Source organism: Pleurodeles waltl, chromosome 1_1, assembly GCF_031143425.1.
Source record: "Pleurodeles waltl isolate 20211129_DDA chromosome 1_1, aPleWal1.hap1.20221129, whole genome shotgun sequence".
Classification (NCBI taxonomy): Eukaryota; Metazoa; Chordata; class Amphibia; order Caudata; family Salamandridae; genus Pleurodeles; species Pleurodeles waltl.
This window is the reverse complement of record NC_090436.1, coordinates 137,889,737-137,902,382: the sequence shown is the minus strand read 5'-3', so window position 1 is coordinate 137,902,382 and position 12,646 is coordinate 137,889,737.

Below are 12,646 nucleotides of genomic sequence, written 5' to 3'. Positions count from 1 at the left end.
GAGCATATTCTTAACAATTGTGTGTCTTATTTGTTGCACCAGTACTTGGTAGACTCAGATCTGACCCCTCCCCAAGAATTGAAAAAGAAGGCAGACAAATGGGTCAGAACAAGAGTGAAGAGAAAAGTTCATACAGGGGATGGTAAGCCTTCTGACAAGGGTGGGGACAAAACAAATCCTCTGGGGGTGGTGGGTCCAAATCCTCTTCAAACAATCAGAAAAAGCCTTGGTGTCATTTATGTAAAGTAAAAGACCATTGGGCAAGTGATTCCACTTGTCCAAAGAAAAACACCAAACTTCCCACCACCACAACCCCAACTGCAACCTCTAGTGCCCCTAGTAATAGCAGTGGTGGTGGGAAATCTACTACAAATAGCCAATCCAAGGGTGTATCTGGGCTCACTATTGGCAGTGTAGTTGGGGTTGGTCTTGTTAGGGAGACCACAGAGGCTGTTTTAGTCTCTAATGGTGGCATTGACTTTGCCACCTTGGTTGCTTGTCCCCTTAATATGGATAAGTACAAGCAACTACACTAATCAATGGTGTTGAGGTTGAGGCCCATAGGGACACAGGAGCCAGTGTAACTATGGTGATAGAGAAACTGGTCCACCCTGATCAACACCTACTTGGTCAGCAGTACCAAGTGACTTATGCTCATAACAACACTCTTAGCCACCCCATGGCTGTTTTGAATCTCAACTGGTGGGGGGGGGGAGGGGGGTTACTGGTCCAAAGAAAGTTGTGGTAGCCACTGAATTACCTGTAGATTGCTTAATAGGCAATGATTTGGAAACATCAGCTTAGGCACAAGTGGAGTAGGAGGCTCATGCCGCAATGCTGGGCATTCCTGGGCATATTTGTGCTTTGACAAGGGCTCAGGCCAAAAAGCAAAAAGGACAGGAAAACTTGGATCCTGATCAATGGACCAAGTGCTCCCAAAAGCTAGGGGTAGAAATGGTAAATCCTTGCCCACTATCCCTCCCTCTCCAGAATATTCCCCTTTTGAGGAAGAGGAATCCTCTCCCTGTGCAGAACCTACACCAGAGGAGCTGGCAGCAGACACTGCTGAGCTTTTGGGTGCAGGGGGGCCTGCTAGGGAAGAGCTGAGTGTGGCACAGCAGACCTGTCCCACAATAGAGGGTTTAAGACAGCAAGCTGTCAAACAGCAGAATGGGGATGTCAGTGATAGCCATAAGGTGTATTGGGAAGACAACCTCTTGTACACTGAGTCAAGGGACCCTAAACCTGGAGCTCCCAGGAGATTGGTTATTCCCTTGCAGTACAGAGAGTTTCTTCTTACCTTGGCACATGACATTCCTTTGGCTGGGCATTTGGGCCAGACGAAAACTTGGGAGAGACTTGTCCCCCTGTTTCACTGGCCTCATATGTCAGAGGACACTAAAGAGTTTTGTCGCTCTTGTGTGACCTGCCAAGCCAGTGGCAAGACTGGTGGCACTCCAAAGGCCCCTTTAATTCCACTTCCAGTGGTTTGGGTGCCCTTTGAAAGGGTAGGGGTTGACATAGTTGGCCCCCTTGACCCTCCAGCAGCTTCAGGGAATAGGTTCATTCTGGTGGTAGTGGACCATGCCACTAGGTATCCTGAAGCCATCCCCTTAAGGACCACTACAGCTCCTGCAGTGGCAAAGGCCCTCCTGGGAATCTTTTCCAGAGTGGGTTTCCCTAAGGAAGTGGTGTCAGACAGAGGTAGTAACTTCATGTCTGCATACCTCAAAGCAATGTGGAAGGAGTATGGTGTAACTTACAAGTTCACAACTCCTTATCATCCACAAATAAATGGTCTGGTTGAGAGGTTTAATAAAACTCTCAAAGGTATTGTTAGAAACGGGGTCTTTGGTTGACAGTCAGGTTACCCCCTGTTCAAGCAAAGACCCTCACTCTAGTCAGGGTAAAAGAGAATCACCCTCAGCTAACCCCTGCTTACCCCCTTGGTAGCTTGGCAGAGCAGTAGGCTTAACTTCAGAGTGCTAGGTGTAAAGTATTTGTACCAACACACACAATAACTTAATGAAAACACTACAAAATGACACAACACAGGTTTAGAAAAATAGGAAATATTTATCTAAACAAAACAAGACCAAAACGACAAAAATCCACCATACACAAGTCAAGTTATTAATTAAAAATCAAAAAGAGTCTTTAAGTAGTTTTAAAAACACACTAGCGCTGCTAGAGTGAAAATGTACCTGGTGTGCGTCAAAAATAACCCCGCACGGGCGGGTGTGCGTCAAAAATAACTCTGCACGGCGGTACTTGAGTCAAAAATCCAGCCGCACGATGATTTGAAAATCCCGCCGCGCAGGTTGCGATCTCCCAGCCTCCGTCAGCGATGCTGCGCGTCGTTTCTCCTGCTCCGTGCGTCGATTTTTTGGTCGCGTTTCCTGCGAGCGTCGTTTCTCAGCTGCGGAGCCGGCGGCGCATCGTTTTTTTAGCCGCAGATCGGATTTGCGTCAATCTTTTCCCCGCACGGCGCTCTGTGCGTGGATTTTCTTGTCTTTAGGCTGCCAGCTTCTCCTTTCAGGGTCCCAGGAACTGGATGGGCACCACAGGGCAGAGTAGGAGTCTCTCCAGAGACTCCAGGTGCTGGCAGAGAGAAGTCTTTGTTGTCCCTGAGACTTCAAACAACAGGAGGCAAGCTCTAGATCAAGCCCTTGGAGATTTCTTCTCAAGATGGAAGGCACACAAAGTCCAGTCTTTGCCCTCTTACTTTGGCAGAAGCAGCAACTGCAGGATAGCTCCACAAAGCACAGTCACAGGCAGGGCAGCTCTTCTTCCTCAGCTATTCAGCTCTTCTCCAGGCAGAGGTTCCTCTTGGTTCCAGAAGTGTTTCTGAAGTCTGTAGATTTGGGTGCCCTTCTTATACCCATTTTAGTCTTTGAAGTCACCTTTCTTCAAAGGGGACTCACACCTACTTGTAAAATCCTGCCTTGCCCAGGCAAGGCCTCAGACACACACCAGGGGGTTGGAGCCGGCATTGTTAGAGGCAGGCACAGTCCTTTCAGATGAGAGTGACCACTCCACCCCTCCCTCCTAGCAGAGATGGCTAATCAGGAAATGCAGGTTACACCCCAGCTCCCTTTGTGTCACTGTCTGGTGTGAGGTGAAAAACAACCAACTGTCAAACTGACCCAGACAGGGAATCCACAAACAAGGCAGAGTCACAGAATGGTTTAAGCAAGAAAATGCTCACTTTCTAAAAGTGGCATTTTCAAACGCACAATCTTAAAATCAACTTTACTAAAAGATGTATTTTTAAATTGTGAGTTCAGGGACCCCAAACTCCACATGTCCATCTACTCTCTAGGGGAATCTACACTTTAATCATATTTAAAGGTAGCCTCCATATTATCCTATGAGAGAGACAGGCTTTGCAACCGTGAAAAACGAAATTGGCAGTATTTCACTGTCAGGACATATAAACCACATTACTATATGTCCTACCTTATCCATACACTGCACCCTGCCCTTGGGGCTACCTAGGGCCTACCTTAGGGGTGCCTTACATGTAAGAAAAGGGAAGGTTTAGGCCTGGCAAGTGGGTACACTTGCCAAGTCGAATTTACAGTGTAAAAATACACACACAGACACTGCAGTGGCAGGTCTGAGACATGATTACAGAGCTACTTATGTGGGTGGCACAACCAGTGCTGCAGGCCCACTAGTAGCATTTGATTTACAGGCCCTGGCACCTCTAGTGCACCTTACTAGGGACTTACTAGTAAATCAAATAGGCCAATCATGGATAAACCAATTACATACAATTTTTAAACAGGAGCACTTGCACTTTAGCACTGGTTAGCAGTGGTAAATGCCCAGAGTAACAAAAACAATAAAATCAGAGTCCAGCACACATCAACAACCTGGGGAACAGAGGCAAAAAGTTAAGGGAGACCACGCCAAGGATGAAAAGTCTAACAGGTATGATATTGGGACTCCCTGAAAAACTCAGAAGGAGATGGGATGTCCTGTTACCTTACCTCCTTTTTGCTTACAGGGAGGTACCCCAAAAAGGAGTGGGCTTCAGCCCCTTTGAACTCCTCTTTGGGCACCTTGTAAGAGGTCCCCTTGCTCTTGTTAAGGAGGGTTGGGAACAACCTTTAAAAGCTCCTACACAGGACATAGTGGACTATGTACTTGGCTAAGATCCAGAATGGCTGAGTATATGAAAAAGGCCAGTAAAAACCTTCAGGCCAGCCAGGAGCTGCAAAAGCAATGGCATGACCAGAAGGCTGTCCTGACTCAGTACCACCCAGGACAGAAGGTGTGGGTATTGGAGCCTGTGGCCCCAAGAGCACTCCAGGACAAATGGAGTGGACCCCATCTAATTGTTGAAAAGAAGGGTGAGGTTACCTATTTGGTAGACCTAGGCACTCCAGGAGTCACCTTAGGGTGATCTATGTCAACCGCCTAAAACCCTACTATGACAGGGCTGATCTCACCCTGCTCATGGCAACTGATGAGGGACAGGAAGAAGAGAGTGACCCTCTCCCTGATCTCTTCTCTACCACTGAAGCTGATGGCTTAGTGGAGGGAGTGGTTTTAGCAGATTGTCTTACTGCTGAACAGAAAGACAACTGTGTAAATCTCTTAACTCAGTCTTCTGAACTCTTTTCACTGATACCAGGTACTACTACTTGGTGTGAACACACTATCAATACTGGAGACAGTTTACCTGTCAAAAGCAAGATATATAGGCAGCCTGACCATGTCAAGGACTGCATTAAACGAGAGGTGCAGAAAATGATAGACTTAGGGGTGATTGAACCTTCAGAAAGCCCCTGGGCTAGCCCAGTTGTGCTTGTCCCAAAACCTCACAGTAAAGATGGAAAAAGAGAGATGAGGGTTTGTGTTGATTATAGAGGGCTCAACCAAGTAACCATGACAGATTCTCACCCTATACCCAGGGCAGATGAGCTCATAGATACACTGGCTTCTGCCAAGTATCTAAGCACTTTTGATCTAACTGCAGGGTATTGGCAGATTAGGTTATCAGAAGATGCTAAACCAAAGGCTGCATTTTCAACCATTGGAGGGCACTATCAATTCACAGTAATGCCCTTTGGTTTGAAAAATGCACCTGCCACTTTTCAAAGGTTGGTGAACACAGTCCTGCAAGGGTTGAAAGCTTTTAGTGCAGCATATCTAGATGATATAGCCGTCTTTAGCTCACCCTGGACTGATCACCTGGTCCACTTATGGAAAGTTTTGGAGGCTCTGCAAAAGGCAGGCCTCACTATCAAGGCCTCAAAGTGCCAGATAGGGCAGGTGAAAGTGGTTTATCTGGGCCGCCTGGTAGGTGGGGAACAGATTGCACCACTAGCGGGGAAGATCCAGACCATTATGGAATGGACTCCCCCTACAACTCAAACCCAGGTGAGAGCCTTTGTAGGCCTCACATGGTACTATAGGAGATTCATCAAGAATTATGGCTCCATAGCAGCCCCTCTTAATGATCTCACTAGCAAAACGATGTCTAAAAAGGTATTGTGGACAGCTAGCTGTCAAAAAGCTTTTTATGAGCTCAAACAGGCCATGTGCTCTGCACCTGTCCTAAAAAGCCCTTGCTACTCCAAGAAATTCATAGTACAGACTGATGCTTCTGAATTAGGGGTTGGGGCAGTGCTATCACAGCTGAATACTGAGGGCCAGGATCAACCTGTTGCTTTTATCAGCAGGAGGTTGTCCCCAAGAGAAAAGCGTTGGTCTGCCATAGAGAGGGAGGCCTTTGCTGTGGTCTGGGCACTGAAAAAGTTAAGACCATACCTGTTTGGTACTCACTTTAGTGTTCAGACAGACCACAAACCTCTACTTTGGCTAAAACAAATCAAAGGTGAAAACCCTAAATTGTTGAGGTGGTCCATATCCCTACAGGGAATTGACTATACAGTGGAACATAGACCTGGGAGTACCCACTCCAATGCAGATGGACTCTCCAGCTATTTCCACTTAGACAATGAAGACTCATCTGGGCAAGGTTAGCCTTATTGTCCCTTGTTTGGGAGGGGTTGTGTAGGAAAGTACCATCTTGTCTGGGATGTTACCCCCATTTTTACTGTATATATGTTTGTTTTTGCCTATGTGTCACTGGGATCCTGCTAGTCAGGCCCTCATGCTCATAATGTATGCCCTGTATGTGTTCCCTGTGTGGTGCTGAACTGCATCACTGAGGCTCTGCTAACCAGAACCTCAGTGTTTATGCTCTCTCTGCTTTTAAAATTGTCACTGCAGGCTAGTGACTAATTTTACCAATTCTCATTGGCACACTGGAACACCCTTATAATTCCCGTGTGAATGGTACTTAGGTACCCAGGTTATTGGGGTTCCAGGCGATCCTTATGGCCTGCAGCATTTCCTTTGCCACCCATAGGGGGCTCAGACAATTCTTACACAGGACTGCCACTGCAGCCTGAGTGAAATAACGTCCACATTATTTCACAGCCATTTTTCACTGCACATAAGTAACTTATAAGTCACCTATATGTCTAACCCTCACTTGGTGAAGGTTGGGTGCCAAGCTACTTAGTGTGTGGGCACCCTGGCACTAGCCAAGGTGCCCCCACATTGTTCAGGGCAAATTCCCCGGTCTTTGTGAGTGCGGAGACACCATTACACAGGTGCACCTCATATAGGTCAATACCTATATGTAGCGTCACCATGGTAACTCCGAACATGGCCATGTAACATGTCTAGGATCATGGACTTGTCACCCCAATACTATTCTGGTATTGGGGGGCAATTCTATGCATCCCCGGGTCTCTAGCACAGAACCCGGGTACTGCCAAACTTGCTTTCCGGGGTCTTCACTGCAGCTACTGCTGCTGCCAACCCCTCAGACACGTTTCTGCCCCCCTGGGGCCTGGGCAGCCTGGTCCCAGGAAGGCAGAACAAAGAATTTCCTCTGAGAGAGGGTGTTACACCCTCTCCCTTTGGAAATAGGTGTGAAGGGCTGGGGAGGAGTAGTCTGCCCCAGCCTCTGGAAATGCTTTGATGGGCACAGATGGTGCCCTCTCTACATAAGCCAGTCTACACCGGTTCAGGGATCCCCCAGCCCTGCTCTGGCGCGAAACTGGACAAAGGAAAGGGGAGTGACCACTCCCCTGACTAGCACCTCCCAGGGGAGGTGCCCAGAGCTCCCCAATAGTGTCCCAGACCTCTGCCATCTTGGATGCAGATGTGTTAGGGCACAATGGACAGCTCTGAGTGGCCAGTGCCAGCAGGTGATGTCAGAGACCCCTCCTGATAGGTGCTTACCTTTCTCAGTAGCCAATCCTCCTCTGAGGGCTATTTAGGGTCTCTCCTCTGGGCTATTCCTCAGATAACGAATGCAAGAGCTCACCAGAGTTCCTCTGCACTTCCCTCTTCGACTTCTGCCAAGGATCGACTGCTGACTGCTCCAGGATGCCTGCAAAACCGCAAAAAAGTAGCAAGATGACTACCAGCAACATTATGGCGCCTCATCCTGCCGGCTTTCTCAACTGTTTCCTGGTGGTGCATGCTCTGAGGGCTGTCTGCCTTCACCCTGCACTGGAAGCCAAGAAGAAATCTCCTGTGGGTCAACGGAATCCTCCCCCTGCTAATGCAGGCACCAAACTTCTGCATCACCAGTCCTCTGGGTCCTCTCTCATCCTGACGAGCGTGGACCCTGGAACGCAGGAGCTGGGTCCAAGTGTCTCCCACAGTCCAGTGGCCCTTCTGTCCAAATTTGGTGGAGGTAAGTCCTTGCATCCCCACGCCAGACAGTAATCCTGTGTACTGCGTGATCTGCAGCTGCTTGGGCTTCTGTACACTTTCCCAAGACTTCCTTTGTGCACAGCCAAGCCCCGGTCCCCAGCACTCCGTCCTGCATTGCCCAACTTGCTGAGTTGGACTCCGATGTCGTGGGACCCTCCTTTGTGACTCTGAGTTGACCGCTGTCCTCAGATCTTCTAAGTGCATGTTCTAGTACTTCTGCGGGTGCTGGCTGCTTTTGTGGGGGCTCTCTGAGTTGCTGAGCGCCCCCTCTGTCTCCTCCTCCAAGAGACGACCTCCTGGTCCTTCCTGGGCCCCAGAAGCACCCAAAATCCTCAACCTTGACTCTTGCAGCTAGCAAGGCTTATTTGCAGTCTTTCTGCATAGAAACAACTCTGCATCCTCCAGCACTCCGTGGGACATGTTGTGACCAAAGTATAAATTCCTGGCACCTTCCGTTGTTGCAGAATCTCTAGCTTCTTCCACCCAGAGGCAGCCCTTTTGCACCTTCATCCGGGGTTTAGTGGGCTCTTGCCCCCCTGGACACTTCCGTGACTCTTGGACTTTGTCCCCTTCCTTTACATGTCCTCAGGTCCAGGAATCTGTCTTCAGTGTTTGCTGGCAGTTGTTGTCCTTGCAGAATCCCCTATCTCGATTTCACTGTCTTTCTGGGGTAGTAGGGCAACTTTACTCTACTTTTCAGGGTCTTGGGGTGGGGTATCTTGGACACCCTTAGTGTTTTCTTACACTCCCAGTGACCCTCTACAACCTACACTAGGCCTGGGGTCCATTTGTGGTTCGCAATCGACTTTTGGAGTATATGATTTGTGTTGCCCCTAGGCCTATTTCTACCTATTGCATCCTATTGTGATTCTACATTGTTTGCACTACTTTCTTACTGTTACTTACCTGATTTTGGTTTGTGTACATATAATTTGTGTATATTACTTACCTCCTGAGGGAGGGTATCCTCTGAGATACTTTTGGCATATTGGGGGTCATTACAACATTGGCGGTAAATGCTGCTTACCGCTGTGCAGAAGACCGCCAACACACCGCCGCGGCATTCCGCCACAGCTATTACGACCCACAGCCCGGAATCCGCCAAAATCCATACACCCACACAAGTCCGCGACACCAAAGGTCAGTGATAAACTGGTGAAAACAAAACCTCCACCGTCACGGCAACAGGAATACGCCCACACTATCATGACCCACGAATCCACGCGGCTGTCTTTCAACCGCGGTATTCCATTGGCGGTACACACTGCTGCGCTCAAAATACACACACATTTACAAAACACAACCACATTGGACAATTCCAAATACACACACCTGATACACATACACACACCACTCCCACACATCCAATACAATATAAAACACACACCCACATCACCCGCAAACCCTTACGACCACAATTGCGACAGAAGGCCAGAGAGAGACACCACCATCTACAAACTAGCATCCACAGGCACTCAACACCATCACTCACACAACATCCATGCATAAAACACCACACACCCCTAAATATCACCCCACACATCACAACACACACCACCCCACACATCACCCACACCACCCCATGGCACCACAAAGACACCCCAGGTTTTCTGAGGAGGAGCTCAGGGTCATGGTGAAGGAAATCATCCGGGTAGAGCCACAGCTATTCGGGTCACAGGTGCAGCACACCACCATAGCTAGGAAGATGGAGCTATGGTGCCGAATCATGGACAGGGTCAACGCAGTGGGACAGCACCCAAGAACACGGGATGACATCAGGAAGAGGTTTAACGACCTACGGGGGAAGGTACATTCCGTGGTCTCAAGACATCAGATTGCAGTTCAGAGGACTGGCGGGGGACCTCCACCTCCTCCCCCAGAATTAACAACATGGGAGGATCAGGTCTTGGCTATACTGCATCCTGAAGGCCTCGCAGGAGTAGCTGGAGGAATGGACTCTGGTAAGGCAAATCTTTAACTACTTCATCCCCCACCCTACCTGCATGCTATCACATACCCCCACCCTCACCCTCACCCCATCACTCCAACTCCTCACAGATGTCCCACTATCACAACCCACACATCCCAACACCAAGCCCTGCATGCAACACCAAAGCATGGACACCCATCACCAATGCATGGCCACTACAGATACCCACACAGACCCCTAAACATTTAGCACACAAGGTCCTGCACAAGAATGCAAGCACTGGGGTACAGGGCCACCCACCCATTGCACACCATGGCACACACAGATACAATAATCATGCCTTTACACCCCTGCAGGACCCCTACCCAACGTCACCGGACAGGAGGTTCCAGACATGTCCACTCCACCCACAGAAGAGGCCCACAGTGATGACAGCAGCTCTGTCCAACTGGATCTAGATGACCAGCCCGGCCCATCTGGGACCTCGGACAGTCGGTTCCCCTCACACTGGCACAAGCCACAACAGAGCCTCCCCCCTCTGGAAACACCAGCACAGCACCCACCCAGCGGGCCCATACCTCTGTCCCCAGGACACGTCAATCAGCAGTGTGTCCACCACTACAGGGAACCCAGGCTAACCCACCACCCCAACAACACCAGGGACCTGGGGGCAGTGGGCACACGGTTCAGGGGACAGAGGCACAGGAACACAGGGGAACTGGGAGGGCTGCTGTGCGACAGGGGGAAGACAGGCCCAGGGAACCCACTCTCTACAAGGCCCTCTCCAACATCATGGTAGCCTACCACCATTCCCAGGAGACGATGGCAACGGTACTGGCCAAGTTTCAGGAGACCCAGCAGCTGCAGGAGGAACAGTATTTGGGGTTCAGGGAGGAACTCAAATCTATCAATACCACCCTGGGAACCATTGTAGGGGTGCTGAAGGAACTCGTCAACACCAGGAGGGACACTGTGGCACAACAAGGGGCCCCTGACACTAGCCTGGATAATGAACTGCCCACCACCTCTGCCGGCGCTAGTGGACAGGAGGCACCACCACAGGACCACAACACCAGCACCCCACCCCCTGCAGATGGAGAACCACCCCTCAAACGGTCCCTGAGAAACAGGACAAAGACAAAGAACAATGCCAAGACCCCCGCCAAGGAATGAGACCACCCTGATTGTCATCCTTTTGTCCCACTTTGTCACCCTGTCCAGCCTTAAACTGCCCCAGCTCCACTTCCTATGCCCATTTGGACAATGCACCGGTGAGACTAACAGACTGGACTCTGCCATGGACATTCCTCCACCATCACCCCTGACCATTTTACAACACCCTCCACTATTTAGCACTTAAATAAACACCCTTAAATGTTATGTTATGTTATGTTACACAATTTATAGAGAACATGGCTACCCTTGGGTTTCCCAGCGCTACTAAACCCTAACCACAGAGTGGATGAGAGTGATACGCAACAAGAAAGGAATAAAAACAACTGGACCTAGAATCACCAAGTTTTCAAGACCTTTCGAAATTCCAGTTCTTGCTCCTTCAGCCGAAGATTAAGAGCCAGCGAGTTCCACAATTTGGCTCCTAAAAACATCAGAGAGGACACACCCCATCTTGCTTTCTTTATTTTCGGTACGGTTACTAAAGCAAGAGTAGTGGATCTCAAATCTCTATTCGGCCTATAAAAAGTGGCCAAGTTCCTAAGGAGCATAGGTCCTCTATCATGCCAAAAAGACCTGTGGATATGACATAGAGCCTTAAATTTGATCCGCTGTACAACAGGCAACCAGTGCAAGGAGGCCAATCCAGCTTTCAAAGAAGACCTTCTCGGGATGTTCAGTAATAAACGAGCTGCAGCATTTTGAACTCTTTGCAATTTCTTTTTAACATATACTGGGGAGCCTAGGAAAACGCCATTCCCGTAGTCTAGCCTTGAAAGAATAACAGCTTGCACAATGAGTCTTCTAGCCAGTGCTGGAAGAATAACAAAAATCTTCCTAAGAAATCTCAGAAAGGCAAAGCAAGTAGTAGATATGTTCGTAGCCTGCAGGTCTAGCGTCAGAAGGGGATCCAGACTGATCCCCAGGCTCTTAACATGCTTTTTGGGAGGAGGGAACTCACTAAGGGCCGAAGGACAGGTGCGAGAAATTCCAGGTCTTGGTTCAGGGCCGAGTATCATGACTTCTGTCTACTCCTCATTTATTTGCAATTTACTCTGAGTCATCCAGCTTGAGATCGCTTGCATACAAGTAAGGAAAGCGGCTCCTTCTGAGGTCTCATTAGCAGAAAAGGAAACCACCAGTTGGGTGTCATCAGCATAGGACACTAATGCTAACCCAAATGATTCCACCAAAGAAGCCAAGGGAGCCATGTAAATGTTAAACAGTGTCGGACTAAGGGCAGAGCCCTGAGATACACCACAACTGCACTGTAGTTTGTTTGATAGGAACGATCGATCTAGGACCCGAAAGGACCTGTCCTGTAGGAAGGAAGTAAACCAGGCAAGTGCCTGTTCCTTATTTCCAAGCTCCCTCATTCTCTGGATCAATACCTGGTGGTCTACTGTGTCAAAAGCTGCGCTCAAGTCCAGCATAATAATCACTGTGGTAAGACCCTGGTCAACCCTCTTTCTAGCCTCTTCCGTAACTGCAATTAATGCAGTTTCCGTGCTGTGACCAGTTCTAAAGCCCATCTGAGTGGGATGGAGCAACCTATTCTCTTCTAAAAAGGTAGAGAGTTGCCAATTGATGTATTTATCCAGAATTTTAGCGAGGGTGGGCAAAAGGGAAATGGGTCTAAAATTCTTCAACACTGTTGGGTCAAGAGAAGGTTTTTTTTAATAGCGGTTTCACTATAGCATGCTTCCAAGAGCTGTGTACTACTCCTTTGGAAAGAGAATCATTAAGTAAATGTGTCAGCATCGGAACAATAACTTCCGCCCCCTGCACACATAT